General features: G+C 39.8%; 1 protein-coding gene across 2 annotated transcripts in view; it reads left to right on the plus strand.

Annotated features, from left to right (window-relative positions):
* TBC1D30 (TBC1 domain family member 30) overlaps positions 1-19,330 on the plus strand; it is a 57,342-nt gene that overhangs the window by 3,624 nt on the left and 34,388 nt on the right. The gene's annotated exons all lie outside the window — the stretch shown is intronic.

A 19,330-nucleotide genomic window follows, 5' to 3' on the forward strand; every position in this document is an offset into this window, starting at 1 on the left:
ATGCAGCGTGACAGGTACAGAAATGTTCAGGTACAGTAAAAAAAGCATGGTCTTGTCACAAAAATGCCTGTAGGAGCTTTGAGGTGCATGTAAAAATTTTATTAAAAGAATCTTACTGTAGTGGCATGTGCTAATGTAGTTTAGTAAAGGATTTGTCTATTACTGTGAAACTTAAATTTTTCAGTGTTTAAAAGTGTTCCTTTGTTTTACTTAAACCTATCATGAAAGTTCTTGGATGTCATGCACTGTGTAGGCATATTTGTTCTTTTCACCGACTCTTTTTCTTTCTCAACGTCGGCTTGATAATTGAGTCCTCAGTGCCATTAACACTTAAGCATATACTGTAGTCTCCTTTTAAATGAGACTACTTGAATTTTGCATGTGCTTAAGTATTTAGAGGTTTTGACTATAAATTCTGAAGGTCTGAGCATCCCGACCTCATTTGTTAGGTAAAAACCTATTGACTGAGAGGGATATGGGATTTCATCCTAAATATGAACGTGTTTTTACAAATTTCAGGTACCATTTTACACTTAAATTAACAGGGCATTATGTTTAAAATGTGCTAGTAACAACTGAGATACTGAAGTTTTAAAGTAATGCAGTTTATTGCCTAATATCCATGCATGTGCATGCAGTTTTTTGAAGACTATTTGTAGGTTTGTATATTACATCTCTTTAAGTGAGATATTTTTATTATTAAAATAGCATTACCTACCTAGTGTTAATTTTCAGCTTATATCTCCGAAAATCCAGATGTATGTATTCCAGCCACCTAAAACTCAGTTATTTCTTGCTTTAAGATCTAATCCAAAGCCACTGGAATTTGTTGAACGACTCCTGATAACTTCAGTTGCTTTGGAATAGATTGGGACTGTGTTTTTATTGCTCAGTATAAATGTACTAACACTACACAGAGAATGCAGGAGTAAGCTTTTGCTGTAGGATATACAACTTTAAATTTCCTGGTAATCATGCCTTTGAGACAACATTTGATCAACAGCTGTCCGAAGGCAGACAGAACCAGTCTTCTTCCCTCCAACCATTCACTCTTTCTTGCCTTTGTACTATTTCCTGTGTAGTAGTAGTCGGAACCCCTGTGTGGGATACAATGAATCAAATCAGAGAGCTGAGCCAGTAAGGTAATTCCTTTTTTCCCTGTTTCCAGTTTCTGCAGAGGGTGGTAGAAGTGGGTGCACAGGAGAAGGTGATTGCTTAGAGTAGCTTGAGAAGTGCAGCTGCTGAGTATGTAGTTAAGTCCTAAAGTCTCAGCAAAACTATTTTGCTAACAGTGGAAAGATCAGTTTTCTTGTCTTTTAGCTTTAAAAAAAAAAAGAACAGTTCACGTGATGGAACATTAACAAATGCACACCTCTCCATCCGCCCCAAAATGTAAGAGAGTTTTTCTGCTCAGTAAAGCCCTTGGAAACTAGATTTTCTGTAGACTACCCTCTCGTTTTTAAATATTCAAAACATCATTATTAATTTGTAGAAGTTTTCGTTGTTCCAGGTTTTTCTGATAGAAGTATATACTTGCAATATAACGTAATGTGCCATAAAGCTTTATAATGTAGGACATTAACATTATGATATCCTGTAGTACTAAAATCTTTATCAAGTAAGTATGGAGAAGTTGTTAAAATATTTTTCTTTTTAAAGTGTGTTTTTAGTGGCAAGTTAACATTTCTTGGCGTCGTGTTATCATTAATTCTAACATTTCAAAATATAGTGATTCTTCAACTGATTTAGATAGATTTTCATGGTATGTTTATACTATTGTCACCCTGGGAATTTTCTTCCCCCCACATATAGTGAAATCTTTATGTAGAGGTAGAACTCTAGTTTTAAATTAATCTTAAGTTCACATTCAGATGTTTGAATGCTACCTTCAAGCAATCTGTACAGACCAATTGCAAACAAATACTGTTTCAGGAAAAGATGGAAACTCTGCCTTGGTGCTTAATTCTGGCTTTGTCAGACCCTTTTTGAATACTGTCTGACAAATGCACTGCTACTGGTAACTTCAGTTAGTTATGATCCCTTATTTTCTGATGAAATGTCTATCATGCTTTGGTCTACTTCTACAGAGGAAAACCAGGCACTGTTTAAAAAACTGTGTGCTTAAAACTGTGTATGTTCAGCATCTGCAAGTTTTGCAGACCACACAGGGAGCCATCCGTGGATCAGTGTTTGAACTGTGCTGGCTCTTGGTCTCTGCGCAATGCACAGAAGAGGCATGGCCCTCTGGCAGCTTTGGAAGCCCATGTCTAGCTTGCTTGTGCTTCAATACCCAGTACAGTGCCTGCAGCATTTGCACTGCTGAGTGGATAGAGTAAATGTGGAGGAACAAACAGACACCGGGGACGACTTCATAACTTACTGTGTTTTTCATTATGCTATTGACCCTTATCCCTGGTAGGTGATGTATGTTTTGCATAGAAATAGGTATTACCATAGAAAACAAAATTCACTGCAGAGTGAAATGCATTTTGGTCAGAAGCATGAATGGCTACGTCTCTGTTGAGAGAGGATAAATTGTTCTGTTGGATACATGCTAAAAGCAGTACACTGTGCTGTACTTGAAGTTTGTAAGATATATGACTGACCAGTTTCATTTTAATAACTTTTTTTACCCAAATTTAAATACAATACTCCAGTGAAGAAAAGCAGTAAGAGAGAAATCACAGTGATGGCCTGATGGCAGACATGGCTTCTAGGCACACATTTCTCTTATTCTTGTGATTTTGATTTATTTGGAGTAACAAGATAGGTATAAGTTTGTTCTGTAGCATTGTGAACTATTTCAAATGCATCTTAGAAAGCAGAGTGCTTTATTCACTTAATTATATTATTTGAGAAAAGCAGAATTCAGTAAAAATAAATCAAGGTTTTGCAGCTATCATCTAAAGAATATGCAAAAGACATCTCATTCTTTTCTCTCTTCCTGTATTTTATATAGTGACATATTTCTCATATTACTAAATTTCTCATATTACTAAATCTATTTTGACTAATCAAATTGCAAACCAGAAGTTCCTTGAATCACAAACGTTGATTGCCTGTCATTTTAATTTAAAAAAAAAAGCATATATTATCTATAAATTATTTATAAGTAAAATCATCCAGCTCAATTGTAACTCAGTCTGGCTGGAAGCAAGCAGGAACGCTTAAATCTGATTCAATATAAAATAAGCTGAAGTTATAGTAACAGAAAGTTCATTGATATTCTCTTGTATTTTTAATGGAGAAATAATTTTAATAGAAAATTTCACAAAGAGATCATTAATTTGGTGCTATGGTGCTATGTACCTAACTTTAAATGGGTCTCATGCTGTGCTCAGAAAGACCCTTAGTATTCTCTGTTGTAATACTTGTTTAGAAACTAAGATTAAAGATAAGTATTATTCTGCTATTTCAATTCCTGTATAGAATTCTCTAGGGTAACAATAAACATTGGGTTTCTAGTTTTTCTTTTACTCCTCCTGGTTTGATTTAATGCAGAGCCAGTAGAGGGAGACAGAATATTTTATTTCGTGCAGAGATAGAGGTGTATCTCTGGTTTTCATAGGTTGGTGGCTTTCATATCTTTTCCTTAAACATGAAGGGAAGTGCTTCACAAATCTGGTCAGGCAATAATTGGATTAAAAGATTTAAAGTCAGGCACAGGCTGTCAAATAAATGTTGTTCACAAAGGAAGTATTAGGTTCCATGTGTGAAGCAGTGGAAAAATGGTGACAAATGGCTTTTTAATGATAACTGAGATAATTAAATCCCACGTGGCTGTGGAGTTTATTCAGAAGTTCCTAATTGAGTGAGCTGAGTGTTTTGGAGTCTACCTACAGAAATTCAAAGATTTATGTATATACTTATTAGCAGTACTTGTGATCTCTTCGCGTGCATCTTAGCTGGATAGAAAGCCAACACAAACTCGCATCGTCTGGGCACAGAGAGGTATCCGGAGTGTTCCCAGGGGATGGACAGAGTTTCCTGGTAGAAGACTGGGCTGTGAAGTCTCAACTTCTGAGAATGTGTTACTGTCTCCGTAGCATCAACTCTCCTCAGAGTATGAAACTTACTCAGAGGAAACTGGGAAAGCCCTGCCTGATGTTGTTGTATGATGATGTTGTTGGTTAGGAGAGGACTGGGCAAGATCATCATCATCAGGTGTCTCTGGATAAGTGCAACTTACATATGCAAAAGTAATCACATATCTAGATTAAACTTCTGTTTTCTCTCTCCTCGCTCCCTCCCTCCAAAGTTTCTCTTTAGCTTCAGTCCTGCCACATCGTGTCTCCTGTCCCATCTTCCACCTTTTTTTCCCCTTCCTAACTCTTTATTAGCTTTTCTCACTTGATCCCAGTCTTTAAATATTGGACGTCTCATCCCTGTTCCATTTTTCCCCTCCCTGTGTCTTGTCTACCCTGCAGTGTCTACCACTGGCTCTCAGTCAGACTATTCCCCGTCTTTGAGTTTTTCTCGCATTGTTCCTTGGTCTCTTTCATATGTTCTTCCTTGTCTTTTTCCTGCATGTGCTAATTATCTGCTCACCTGTTTTCTCCATCCCTCTTCTTCCCTCAACATTTGTTATAAAACCAAGGCAAACATTCACAAATTTTAGTTCATAGGATGAAAGTTGGATTAAAGGTGTAAGAACATCTTTAATACAATGTACTGTAGACTTAACACAGCTAATATTGATTTGATTGTCACTCTGGATCAGATGTCTTGTAACATAGGGCAAACACTTGTGTACGTGTGGAATAATTCATGCAGGTCAAATTATGCATGTGGTTTATCTGTCTTTTCCCACTCACTTCCCAGTATTTTGATGTACTTTTGCAGTTGTATAAATACGCTTTAACCTGGAACACCTCAATTGCTCTGGTTTAATTTTTTTTCTTTCTTTGTATCAGAAATAGTGTGGCCAGCAGGAGTAGGGAGGTGATCGTGCCCCTGTACTCGGCACTGGTGAGGCCGCACCTCGAATCCTGTGTTCAGTTTTGGGCCCCTCACTACAAGAAGGACATTGAGGTGTTGGAGCGTGTCCAGAGAAGGGCAACGAAGCTGGTGAAGGGCCTGGAGCACAAGTCTTATGAGGAGCGGCTGAGGGAACTGGGACTGTTTAGTCTGGAGAAGAGGAGGCTGAGGGGAGACCTTATCGTGCTCTACAACTACCTGAAAGGAGGTTGTAGCGAGGTGGGTGTTGGTCTCTTCTCCCAAGTAACTAGTGACAGGACGAGAGGAAATGGCCTCAAGTTGTGCCAAGGGAGGTTTAGATTGGACATTAGGAAAAAATTCTTTACTGAAGGAGTGGTCAGGCCTCGGAACAGGCTGCCCAGGGAAGTGGTGGAGTCACCATCCCTGGAAGTATTTAAAAGACGTGTAGATGAGGCGCTTAGGAACATGGTTTATTGGGCTGGTGGTGTTGGGTTGACCGTTGGACTTGATGATCTTGGAGGTCTTTTCCAACCTTAATGATTCTATGATTCTATGAATTGAGTTATTACTCAGTGAATGCTGCTACTGTGGCAATTTGCCCTACATCCCCCCCCAAATCTCCATTGTTATAAATTCGGGGCCAAATTTTAAGCTTGTGTTTGCTTTTCATGTTCCTCACTTCACTGTCTGAAATATATATTAAAGAGGAGGATGTTCTGTATTAAAAATTAAAAATATTAATGTCTGTGCAATTTCCAGTGTTACATTTGCAATTAAAAGAGTATCATGTACTTGCTGTGTTCATCTCCAACTCTAATTTAGATTTCCAAGTGGATGTGAAACAGGTCATTTGTTTAGAAAACTGTGTCTCATTTTTCAAGGTGTTGGTCTAATACATTTTAAATTTAACTCAGTAGCTCTGATGTTTGAAGCCAGATGAATCTGCTTCAATGACTTTTTATAGCAATAAATTTAATTGATCTATCAAAAGTACATTCCTCCTTTGATGCGGTTAAAATAGGAGGTTTACTTATTATGGAGTCTGATTTCATGTGAGTCATCCTCAAATGACTCAATTGGCTGCGTGTTTCAGTTCAGTAGCTTTCCTATTACCTCGTCTGTATTTGTGTGCTTGGTTCATTACTAGGCTCTACCCTTTGTGGGTGCTAATGAATTTGATCCTTTAAATTGATGCTGTGGCTTTTTGAAATGCATACTTAAGAAATGTTGCTTGTGGCTACTTCTTGTTTTTCCTAATGAATTGTTCTTAATTTAGTTCTACCTGATCTTTTGTCCTTTGAAGTCTTTCGGTGGGGAAAGAGAAATGGAACAAAACAGAATCATGAGCTTGAAAATGTGATAGTCATCTTAAGTTGTTTGTTTAAACTGTTGCCAAGGGTAGGCTGAATTTTCTTTACAGTCAGTTGCCTACTTGTAGCAATACATGTGTAAATAAATAGAATATTGCTGTTGATTTTTAATTATTGCTATTTTTCATTAAACTGTTAGTAATGCTTCATAGAGTGAAGGCTTTCTCTGTTATTTATGACTCAAGATGTGGAGGTGGGCTGAGGATTGGTTGGCAAGGATTTTGTAATCCATTCTATGTCCTGTGCTGGTTTGCAAGAAGTGAAGTAATAGGACAGTTAGAAAAGCAGAGAACCTGTATTAAGGGATGCCAGAGCTTGGCTCAGTGGGGATGGTAGCTGTGCGCTTGGTCCATAAGCTGCATTTGGCCACTGGGCAGCAGTTTTTTTGATCACCTGCCAGTCCCTTGGGTATGGGCTGTGCACGAGGAAAAATGACTGTAGATGTAAGTGTATTCTTAGCTGACTTGTTCATTGTTATCCATTATTATTAATAAATTGTGTGATGCTTAAAAATATTACTCGAGAACCCTTCGAAAGAGCCACTTATAGTGGTGAATACAAAACTAAATGCTGTTTGATTATCATATTTCATTCAGGTTCAGCCAGCCAAGATTTTGGGAAATCTTAAAGCTTATTCCATTGCAATGGGAGCCTGGACTGAGAAGGATTACTTGGCTTTTGACACTAGGCTTGGAGGAGTAGGACTGCAAACAGCATCATTCATTGCTGTGCACCAGGTCGTGGAGAAATCATAGAATCGTAAAATCATTCAGGTTGGAAAAGACCTCTAAGATCATCGTGTCCAACCGTCAACCCAACACACCATGTCCACTAAACCATGTCCCTTAGGGCCTCATCTACACGTCTTTTAAATACTTCCAGGGATGGTGACTCAACCACTTCCCTGGGCAGCCTGTTCCAAGGCCTGACCACTCTTTCAGTAAAGAAATTTCTCCTAATATCCAATCTAAACCTCCCTTGGCGCAACTTGAGGCCATTTCCTCTTGTCCTATCGCTAGTTACTTGGCAGAAGATGTTTCAGTGAGTAAGTGTGTGTCATGTTTAGTATTTGCTGATGTAAATTAGATTGTGTATTCTGGATATCTGCTAGTGACTCTGGGAGAAAGAAGAGAAAAGTGAGTGTTATCAGGCATAATACCAGCAGTGTGGAACACTGATCAAGATGGTGATGCATTGCAGGGGCAACAATTTTTGTTTTTAAATGCTGTTGGGAGTTTGCTGTCATAGTATTTTATGCAGTTTTGGAAGTTACCCACATGAAAAGGGTCGCCTCTGTGTTAAAGGCTGACAACTAATCACTAACTGAAAAATCCTGGGGAGTTTTCAGGTAGTGAATTACATGGTTACTTTCTTTTGATGAGATCTTGGAACTGGTCTTTGAGCAGCGCAGCCAGGATGCTGAGACTCAGGGAAGCAGTGTGAGGGGAAGTAGTTTAACAGTTCAGCAAGTCAGTAAAATTCTGGTACAGCACTGTGCTGCTCCATTGCCTCTCGCAGGATATTCTTCCAGAGAACTACCAAGTTCCCAGACTTAACGTGTAATTGTGCTGCTGACGGGATGTGCACACTGAGTATGGATCTTGTAGGTAATGAATTTTGACATCTTTGATTACTTAATGAGCAGTAGCATTCGTAAGCCCTAGGGGGAGAGACCATCCCACTTCATTGTTTGCAGCCAGCTCTTCAGGATGATCTGTGCTAGCCCCAGAAAGCTGACTGGTGTGTGAGTCCATAGAAGACCTCGGCTGGCTAATTCAAAATACTTCAGCTGACTGCCATCTTCTTTTACTGATATTCTGCACTGCAAAAACAAAGCTGTAATATAAATTCTAAATTGGCAAACTGTCCAATCGGTTTCCTTACAAACTTGGCAAATCGTGTGATAGTGCAGATTTGGTGTCCCTCAGAGGCCACTTTGGGGCTAATTTCAGTTTCTTGACTCTGAAGATGAAGTAAAATTTCTTTCCTTTTCTGGTGTTAAAAAGGAGATAATATTTCTTTTTTCTCTTTTTTTTTGCTAGAAAGAAAGAGGCTGGATTTGCTGTCTGATTTGGTCATATCTTGACTGAAAAGTTCTTGTGGTCTGTGCCATTGCAGAATATCAAATTCAAAAGATAGCAAGAACTAGTGCTTAGAGCAGTACAGAAGCTGGAATCCTTACTTTGAGGGAAATTCTGCTTTAAGAATACAGCAACAAAAATATCTTGTTCCAGCTTGAAATAAGACACCCACTCACAAAAGTCAATTGCTTATGAAGCAAAATTCTGAAAGCTTACATTTTGAACTAAAATGCTTTGTTCAGATTTTGACACCTCACTCTTTTTCATTTCATGTTTGTAACGAGCCATTTTTAAGAAAGATGTTAAAATGTTTAATCCTAAAAAGAGTCAAAATTTTGCTTTTAGCATTTGGAAAGATGTTTTCATCAAAGATAACATTCTGCTGTGAAGGACTTTGCTCTCCACAAGCTGGTATTTTATGACAGAGCTTTCCATTAAAGTGGTTCCAGCTAACTTTGTTACTGAAAATCTTCCAGGGAACATGCAGCCAGCCATCTCTGCAGCTCGCTCCCTGGCTGCTCAATGCTGGGACTGCCAGGCTGGTTTAGGGAGCTGAAGAGCCAACATGCGTTCCTGAGCCATATGTTTTCCTTCTGCCTCTTTAGGGATTATATGAATCCTCACTTTTCCATGTCACATACTTCATACTGCGCTTCTTTGTCCCTAACTCTCACTGCTGAAATGTCTTACCTCCATTGAAAATACCTCCCTGCCCCATCTGAACAAATGCCATCTCATTCAGAGCCAGGTGGGAGCTGAGCAAAATGATCAGCTGAACTCAAGCACTTGCCTCTGAGAGGAGAGGGCCTTCAGCTGCCTGTTGTCTTCTGCCTGCTGAGCCCCAAATGCGCCTCATGCAGAAGCAAGGAGCCGTGGATCAGGTGATTGATGGCATGTTGTGCCAGGCAGGTGGCTACCAAGTGCAGCAACTTTGGGAGATACTAGGCCTTCACCCAAAGGAGTGTGGTGAGACCTGGGAGACCCTGGTCAACCAGCCGTGGTGCCCAACGTTTAGAAACTGTGGGCCCTGTGAAATTCAGAGCCGTACCCCTACATCCTTCCTTCTCCCCCCTCTTTGATTTCTTGTCCTGGAAAATGTCTGACATCTGGGGTGAGGACAAAGTGGGGCTAAATTGACCTTTCTAAAGTGTGTCATGTAGGCATGTTCTGTAGTTGGTCTCTGCTGCTGAGGTGAAAGGGGCACCCTGTAATGGTCACCTGAGTGGTGAGAGCATCAGCCAGTGCTTATCTAACTACAACTCGTTTACTTCTCCTCCGCTCCACAAATAGTTCTACAGTATTTTTTGTGTTACGTAGAAACTTGATGGAATAGTAACAGCTGCATATGGTTACAATATAAAAAATTACTCTTGCAGAATAAATACTTCATTGCTGATCATGCATCTGAACAGTAAATTCAGTGAATCCTTCTGTAAGCGATAATCTGGCTGCTGATTCTAGGCCCAGTTTGCAACAAAAAAAATGGAGATTGTTCAGTATATGAATGTATAGATTGCAGCATTGCTACCAAATTCTTGTCCGGCAATGTTTGGTATAGGATGTAGTAAATATTGTTTGTCAGTGTGCTAGCAGCTGTGACAATAGTGAAATGGTTGAGTTAATTCTACACCCGAGTTTGTGTTTATTTTGGGTATGCATACAACTCGGAGGTTGACTGCTTGCCTTCTTTTCCATGTTCTTCCATGTAACTGTGATCCTGTTATTGTTGCAAAGTGGTAGCTGACCTCGTAGGATTAGTTTTGTGATGTATGTAGAGTTTTGAGTGCACTGAATTACACTTTTCACAAGAGCTGTGCCATGAAAAGTTGATGTATTGGATAGTACTTGTTACATAAAATACTTCCTGAGTATTAGAAATAGGGATTAATGTGATAGATTATTGTGTGGGGGGTTTTTTGGATTACTTATCAAGTAATACTTGTAGTACTTATATACTAATTTGCCTGAGCAAAGTGGTTCTCAAACCAGTGATATCTTATTTCTCTAGTACTGCAGTAACTTTGGAAGGTGGGATTTGATCAGCTCTAACTGAGGAGGTATGCAGTCACCCGAAGGAAGGATGCTGCTGTTTGCTGACAGCAACAGCAGCCATAACAGCCTGTTCTCCATCTACAGTCCCTGTCAGTCAGTCATGACATCAGAAATAGCTGTCAGACACTACTGTTCCCTCTGCTCATTTGCAGCTATTCAGATGGATACCTGTTCAGCAGTAAAGTTTGAGTAGTCTAATAGTTTCCTGAAAAACTGGAAAAGCGAGGCTTTTATTTAGTCACCCTGGGATTATTGTGGTTAAATGAGGCGAGGTGCTGATTTCCGCATAGGTTCAGGACGAGTGTGAAACTGAGCTCATCCTGCTGCAGCCCAGCACGTCTGCCTGGGGCAGGGCGAGTGTCGGGAAGGGAGGAGTGGGGTGCATAGCCCAGCAGAGCAAAGGACTCGGCCGCAGGTCTGTGTGCGAAAGTTGTCATGCACTTTGCTGCGAGGCATTGTCAGTGTCCAGGCTATTACCTAGAAATTCATTGTGTTAAGTGGGAATTTGCGAGGAAGCTGGCTGTACAGCCGGTGCTGCCAAAGGCCATATGTGCAGGAGCAATGTGCGAGGAGTGCCTCGAATGTGAGTGCATTCGTATTTCACAAATCCTTTAGACATTTCTGAACCGATGACAGATCCTGCTCCGATTCCTGCAGGTAGTGAAAAGCCATGGCATCTATAGCAAGTGTTGGACAATCAAGGTATAAGGGTTTTTTTTGTGTGTATAAGCTCGCAGCAGGGGTGGCTGTGTGAGCTGCATAACTATAATACCATGTCATTGCAGTCTTTAATCTTTCTCTGACAAGCTTTTGGATGTGGAAACAGCCTGAGAGAAAAAGTTGTGCAATTAGATTGTATGCATAGTCTTTCACACTTGTCTAGCTTAGCGCTACCTCCTCTTTTATTCTTCCAGGGATTACACTTCAATACAAGTAACTGTGCTGTTCTTTTTCCTAATGAAATGCCTTTTTTTTTTTTTTTTAAACACCATTGTGAACTTGTAGGAGGGTTAGTGGGGCTTCACTGAAAATGTCCAAGAGGGTTCGTGGCCTTTAAGTAACACAGATGCATTTTATCTCCGAATATGGCACACGCTAAACATTCTTTGGTTGAGCTAGTCTTTGAAGAAAAGATTTCCTGGATACTGAAGATCAAATGGAAGATAGCAGCTGCTTGGGTTAATTAGTGCTAGGAATAGTGTGATTTATGGAGCATCAGGCAGTGCTAGCAGCTATGTTTCTGCAGCTTTGTGAGATAAGCTTGACATTTAAAAACAAGATGTTAGAAAAGTGGGCCATGAACTTAGTCTGTTTGGATCAATAGTCCTGCTTATAATTCTACGCTGGAGCAGCTCTGGAGAAAGAGTTACACGAGAACCTCAGATTGTAAAACGCTTTTCTCCTTGAATCTATTAATAACCTGAATTTGACCTACTGAGCAGTAAATGAGCGCTCCTCACATACCCTTGAAATTTGCCAAAGAAGTCAAGTCCATGTTCCATCTCCATGTTACATCATCTTACTAGAACATTTTCTAAAAAGAAAGTGACACAAACCTATCATTTATATCTCTCTCTTAGGAAAAATTGGAAACCTCTTGCTATGTTTTGCCAGCAGTGAAACAGCTTCTAAATCTAGTTCCCTATAATTATAGTTACCTCTCTAAAATCTCAGCAACCTGGTACTGATCAATATGTTTTCCCTGACATCCATACAATACATGTGATCAAAACACAGAGCATGAACAGTTTTTGGTTCTTGGGTTGGATTAGGCATCGATGATAGCTAACAGTTTAACGTGGGGTTTTGGTGTTGTTTTTTTTCAGTATGGTACTATTAATTTCTTATCTCATCCAATGGTCATTGGCAGCAATAGCTATTGGGCCTTAGATCCTGAAGGAAAAATAATTATCCACCGAGACTAAAAGAAGTCAGAATGGGGAGGTAATCAATGTACATAGCTGATCTTTTTTTAAAAAGAATACTAATCTGAGGAATTAAATATTACTAATATTTATAGTAATGCCTATGAAGTCAGGAACCTAATGAGCTGGTCACTGGACAAACACAAGGTACAAGGCTCTACAAACCAAACTTTTAGTGAGACAAGGCCACTTGAAGGCTGGTAGAAGAAGCACATGTTCAGAGGAGTGAAGTGAGTTGTCCCAAGCTACACAGTAGTAAATAACCAATCAGAGCTTTTCTGTTACCAAAACTCACACTTGTGTGGTGTTGTACATGTTCAAAATAAATTTTAATGGTTCAAGGCTTCAGTAATAAATGAGCCTTTGATTAATCCTAAACACATTCAGTTCAAACTTGACCTGTGAGAATGGGTTATGAACTGAAATTTTGTCATTTAACTGTTGAGGAAAAAAGCTTGGAATAGTAATGTTGTCGTGACTGACAACTATTTTCTACTCTTCATCTTACTCACGAACTTCAGCAAAAAAACTGTCTCTGTGTCAAACTTGCTTAAATGACTAACATACGTACTTTTTTTCAGGAAGGGGAGGTGGTAGTCTGAGGTTCGTTTGCTTTGTTAGCTGCTTCCTTTTCCAACACTTGCAGAATGTGCTCTGTGAGGCTATGGCCCATGTGGGAGATGAAGGGAGTTACATGAGGGGGTTGCAATAGCTTGGGGTTGCAATAGCTTCACGTACACGCAAAACGTCATGGGAAAGTTTCCATTTCTTTACAGGACTAGTGGCATCTGCAAGTGGGAACCAATGTATATGTGATCAAATAACTTGAGTGGTGGTGGAGGACTTCCATATTGACTGATCAAGATTTGTGGTTCCAAGAGCTCTGTGGGGCTTATATTAACTTCTCTTGGAGTGAACCCCATTCCTCTCCCCAACCCCAGAAAAGGTTTTTTTTCTGTTCCTGTGTAACAGAGCTCTGTCTGCAGAGGCCATGTGTACTGGAAGAGGGAAGATCTGTGCTGGAAGCAGGACTGTCTTATCCCTGGGCTGTGAAGGAACAACCTGTCTCTTTGCTACATGTGTAATGAAAGCCTTGCACAACGTGAGCCTAGTCTTTGATGGATGTCCTTAGCATTACTGCAAATAAGTACTAAACAACATATAAAAACTTCTATGTATAAACATGGTTCCATTCCCATAGTGCTTCCTGGCCCAAAGCAAAGGCGTTTTGTGGTTAGTCATTTTTCTAACTTTGGCAATTACTTTTTAATCTAAGATCTTTGAAAGTGTTCTGTCTGTGGATAAATATTGTCTTGGGTGATTTTTCTTCTATTAATTATGTTGGGGGGATTAAAATCTTGCTGTTTCTGAAATAGCAGACCAATGAAGCTGGCGATCCACTGTAAAATTCAGTTTCTATGCTAGGTGCTAAGCAAATAATCAGATTCTAATAAAGGAAGAGCAGCTCAGTTTTAGAGCTGGGAGCTTGCAATCCGCTATGACCTCCATTCTTCTGCAAATATTATCTTAAGCACGCCTACAAATCATACCTGTCAGAATTCTTTTTTCATATATTGCATTAGTTTTTCTGCTGACTTGGTGATTTGTTTTTTAAAATGACCATATAGCATTTAAGTAGGATTCTGGGGTGTGACTACTGGCCAAGATATGCATTTACTTCATATCGTTTAGCAAGGTTAGGGAACATTTCCTAATTTTTATAATCATGCTTTTCAGCAATATTTTTATGTAGGCCTCTTCAACGATTTTTCTTCTTATGCTCCTTACCAAAATAATATTTTTAATTCTGTGCTTCAGTAGAGGCAGTTAATTTCTCTGACAAAAAAAAGGGCATTTGCTCTTTGAGACCTCACTTCAATTCATTACTTTGAATTTAATTTAAAAGGTCCTCTCTATATATTTTATCAAGCATGTAAGCATTTGCTATGATTTTTATTCCAGTTGTTAACTCTAGACTTTATGCTACTCATTACTACAGCAGTTGAAATATATTGTTACTTTAGCAGTCCTTGCTAAAGTACGTCTTTTACCTTGCTCATGAGATGCAACTATCTGTTTAATGTAATGTAAGATCTGCTTTACTGTTATAGTTGGCACATGAAGGTGATAAGTAAAATAAATTGACTCCCTGCCCCCCCCCCCCCCCTTTTATTTTCTTCATCAGGACAACACAGTTGAACTAAATTAGAAAAAAATAATAAGAAACCTGGATGATGTTGTTGAATTCCCTCCAATTTCACAGTATGAGAAGATCCATCCACTTACTTATCTATCATTTTTCTCCGATTAAGAGCTTGTTGGAAGCATTTGGGACACAGAAAGCTTCTGCAAACTCTTTTTTTGCTGGGTGTGCTTTTGTCCTTTTGGAAGACAACATATATATGTACAAAGAATTAAATGTAGCAGTGGACTTCAGCTCGCGATTAACACACCTACATTTTAGTGTTTGTACATAGGCATTCACATGAGTGCTAGGTGCCTATGCTTCCCTTATGGTCATTGTAGATCTAGTCAATGTCTTGCTCTCATTGCTTTAATATGCAAAGCTCTTCACAACCTACTCTTCTCTGTTGTCACATCCTTGTCATTTCTTACTCAGTATTCAAAGTTAGCTCATGCCTGCTACCTCCATCCCGCACTTATTTTAAAACAAGCACCTTCTCGATTTCCCACCATGTTGGTGTTTCCTTGTAGATGTTTAGCCATGTTGAACTTGAGTTGATGATTAAAACTTAATCCCTCAGCCCTCTTATTGACCTTATGCCTTCATGTGTGTCCCTTGGTACTCATCTTTGCCATGAAGCCTGCAGAAACACTATAGCAGCTCTTATATTAAGGCTACTGTCCGTTATGCTTTCCAGTATCATCTCACTGTCTCCCTGTGCTCCTCCATATGCTACTGTGTTTTCTTTTCTCTTCTTTCTTTCTTTTAAAGCAGGCAGTCTGTTTTTTGCTGTGCTTGTACAGCACCTACTGCAATAATGCTGCAGCCCAGAATTAGGATTTATGGGCACTGCAGTGAATACAAATAGCTTTAATAGAATATCAGGCGTACTCAGTTGTGCAAGTTTGTTGTCCTCTATTACTGGCATAATAAGGGGAACTAACTTACTTCTGTCTTGTGATCAAGCAATATTATATTTAAGCCCCTTTTTGTTTCCCACATGGATAGTTCCGAGTTAAATCTCTGCCTTGTCCTTTCAGTGCAGCCATTGAACCCTATGTTAAGATAAAGGTTTCCACATCACATCTATTTTGTAATGTCAGAGTACATTTTTTTTCTTCTGAAATATTTGCGGTGCCTCTGATCTGTGGTGCGTGATGTTTAAAAAACATGAGTCGGTTTCTACTTTTCAGGAATTTTTTCGGTTCTCTCCTGTTAAGCTCTGGGAAGAGTCAATTCCCAGTGATGGGCCTGGAGTGAAATAGGCCACCCTTTGTACCCAGCCCATTGGCACTGGTTGCTGTCACTTGTGCTTAGGGTTGCTGAATTATTAGCAAATTTAATTCTTCTATCCTCAAAACCAGTTTGACTTAGGAAGTCCAGATGCTGCAGAATACTAGCTTGTTAATGGTGTGATGGTGAGAGTTGGTGACATAGGAGAGATAATAATTTGTCATGTAAAGCATTTGAATATTAACATATTCCTAGCTTTCAATGTGATTGTGTTGTAGAGACAGGTTTAAGAAGAGCTTGTAGCTTACTGCTGAGTGGTTTCCTAAAGAACTCAAGAAAAACAGGGCTTCATGCTCTACTGGATTGAACATAGGTCTGGGAGACAGGTACTTGCAGTTCTGCTGTTGCTGGCCTTAGCGCTGGTACTGTACAGATGTCAAGTCTTTCTGCACCTCCCTCATTCCTGGGAATAGCTATGCATTTACAAATGGAGAGACGTTATAGGCAGATTCAAGGGGGTTACAACCACATCTGTACTTGTGTTTTAGCAACCTCTGATGCTTTTGAGGGCTTTCATATTCTCACCTACATGATCCGATTGCATAAGCATCTTGTGCCACTCTTAAGAACAACCTATGAATTGAGGGACTGCAGTCAGCCTTACCTGCACTGATTCACTGCCTACAAAGGTGGTGCCTCCCTAGATGGGAAACTGGTCATCACAGCTCCACCCCATTGTGCTGTAAACTGCTAGAAACTGCTGTCACAACTGATTTACAGATGCCTTCATTATAGATGTATGATATTTCAAGTGTTTTCACTGATGCTGGAAAAGTTTGGCATACTTCTCAGGGTGCATCGTATCTGCCAAAAATTTCAAGAAGCAATATGATTATGAATATTATTCAACTTGAAAATACACTTACTAGGTGTAACTGTCCATCACCCCGAAAGATAAATTACAACACACATTTGTGGGCAGGTGATGTTGGGGTCAAGGAGACCTGCTCTGTTGAAGGGACCTTCTCTTTTCTCATCAACCCTGTTCTAGTGTATGTGCATGTGTAGTACAGAAGGCAGGAGTGGATAATGTGTATGGGAGGGAAGGGGGAGAATCACAAAAAAAATACTAAAGATCTTAACGAAGAATCTTGAGTCTGCAGTTCTCTCTTGGCTGAATCCTGACTGTGATAAGCTGAAGGATCATGTAGTGTATATACAGTTGTGAGCTTCTTACAGGAGTAATAGTCTTGTAGATTAATTTCCTGTTGAAAGATACACACTACACTAAGCAGTGCTATTGTAATGATGTTCTCTAGATCAGTCCTCAATAGATATGGCTAAACAATGTGCAGGCAATATTCTTTTTCACACATCTTAGCTATAAACAAAGCCCCATGGCCAGAGTGCGGTCTCTAGTAAGAGAATTCGCCAGATCCCTTGTTTGTCTTAAACCCTCCAAGAACAAGTGAGCTGTTTTAGGGCTTTCTTCAAGAGAAGGTTCTGTTAAGGAGTACTTACTGTGTTGTCAGTTTTTGAAGGGGGAAATAAGAAGGCTATGTAACTGAAGTCTAAAGGAAGAGGAAGCATTGGACTAGAATTGAGCGTGTTTGGATTTGTTTCTCAGCTCTGCTGCATGCTTCCTGAGACTAATCATTTAAATCTTGGTTCTCTGTTTCTGAACATCATAGATGTTATTTCCTGTCCATTGTGTAGTTTATGTTTGCACTGAATACCTTTGTAGGCAAGGATTGGCTCTGCTCTTTTTGTCTGTGATATCTAATATAGGACACAGTGAGGTCCTGACCTCTTTTGTGACATTTATGTGCAAAGTGATACAAATGATGACTAATGCAACGGAAAAGTTTAAAATATTCATGCTGTGTTGATGAGACTGTGGTGTGTCAACACACTGCACCATTTTCCTGAGCTCTGCTTATTGAAAGTGCGTAAAATGAACCTTCTGTAGGCACAAATACAGTAGTAAAACTTCATTTTTGTATTGGTTTTGGAACCATCCCTTGTCCAGTAAAGACAACCCTGGTTTGAGAGCAGAGACCAGCTTGGTGGCAGAACTGAATCTGTTAGTCCAAAATCATGTTTCTGCTTCTGTGTAACACAGATCTGTCCACTCTTACCCACAGACTCCCTCCTCACGTGCTCGTGCAACAGCGGATATGTGAAACAGTGCTACAGGCTCTGTGCTTGGTGGTCCACACAATAATTAAAGGTAGCTGGTAGATCAGAGCATCTGCTCGCCTGCAGTGTCTGAGGTAGCAAGTCAGTAGAGCAGTACTGGCAATGCAGGAGGTGATGCTCTACTTGCAGGCTGAGGTGGGAGGAGTGCTGGCCTGTGCTACCTTGTGGGCTTTCATGTTCAAGGACATGCACTGTAGCATCGCTGTAGCACCTGTGCCCCTTCAGTGTCAAAGACCCAACAAGCCAGAGGCCTCTTTTCAACTTGTCAGAGGTAGCTCCCTCTTGCGCGTTGGAGGAGTGTGAAACTCCAGGTGGGTCATGCTTGTTTTTAGGCTTTTAGGATCAAGCAGAAGGAGGCGGGGCTGGTTTTGGCAGATGGGATGTTTAATAATAGAACACATACAGAACTGGGTAGGATAGGAATTTTGTGCTCCAGTGGTGAAGATGGTTTAATGGGCTAAATGTATTTAAAATAGGTTTGCCTCCTGGGAGAATCTCAAACTGCCTTATCCTTTCTTCCTTCCAGAGTGGACATATTTCATTCCATGTGTTTTCTCTTCTACACTACAATTTGAAAGTTAATTTTTTTCTCTTTTGAAGCTTATGATGAACAGAATGCACATCAGAACATGTGTTGGTACCGATTTAAAATTTCTTGATTTGCTAACTTCTGTAGAGCTATTTGAAGCCAAGTGGTAATGGGGTTACATTTTCTGGTTACATTTTGTGGGCTCTTAGTAGGTAGTATAGGAACTCTGGGGCTTAGCAGACAATAGCCTTATGATGGTCAAACAATAGGTTTTGCCTTGTGGTTGCAATACATTTTTTTCCCCTCATCCTATTGATACATATTTCTTTCTGATATTTGCTGTATCAGCAGCTGTGTAGTGATGCTGCCTAAATGTAATTTCTAAAATGCTTTGGGATGAAACATGTTACAATATTATCATACAATATATTTATTACACTATATATTTTTCATAGTATCAAATTTTCATGTCAAAACCTGGCAGTGATCATAGGACTGATCACCGTAAAGCCGATTGTAACAATCGAGCAAGTTATACATGTGAACTAGTATTTCTTATGAAGTATGGTCTGGCCTTAAAGAGGCACAGTTAGCAGGTGGTGGTAAGACTGCAAAGAGATACCAAATGAGGAGGTAAGGTTTTTCAGAAAGTGACTCTGTTGCGTGTGGGGGAATAAATGAACTACAGGGTGGGAAAAAGCAAAGTTTCAGGTTGATTGTTACAAAATATCTGGAGCTGAAATATCTGGGCTAGCCAAAATGCTTTGATTCCCCCTTCCCCCCCAACTCCTTTCTGCACGTCATCTGTCTTGTCAGTA

The sequence above is a fragment of the Calonectris borealis genome, chromosome 1, assembly GCF_964195595.1.
Source record: "Calonectris borealis chromosome 1, bCalBor7.hap1.2, whole genome shotgun sequence".
NCBI classification, from domain to species: domain Eukaryota; kingdom Metazoa; phylum Chordata; class Aves; order Procellariiformes; family Procellariidae; genus Calonectris; species Calonectris borealis.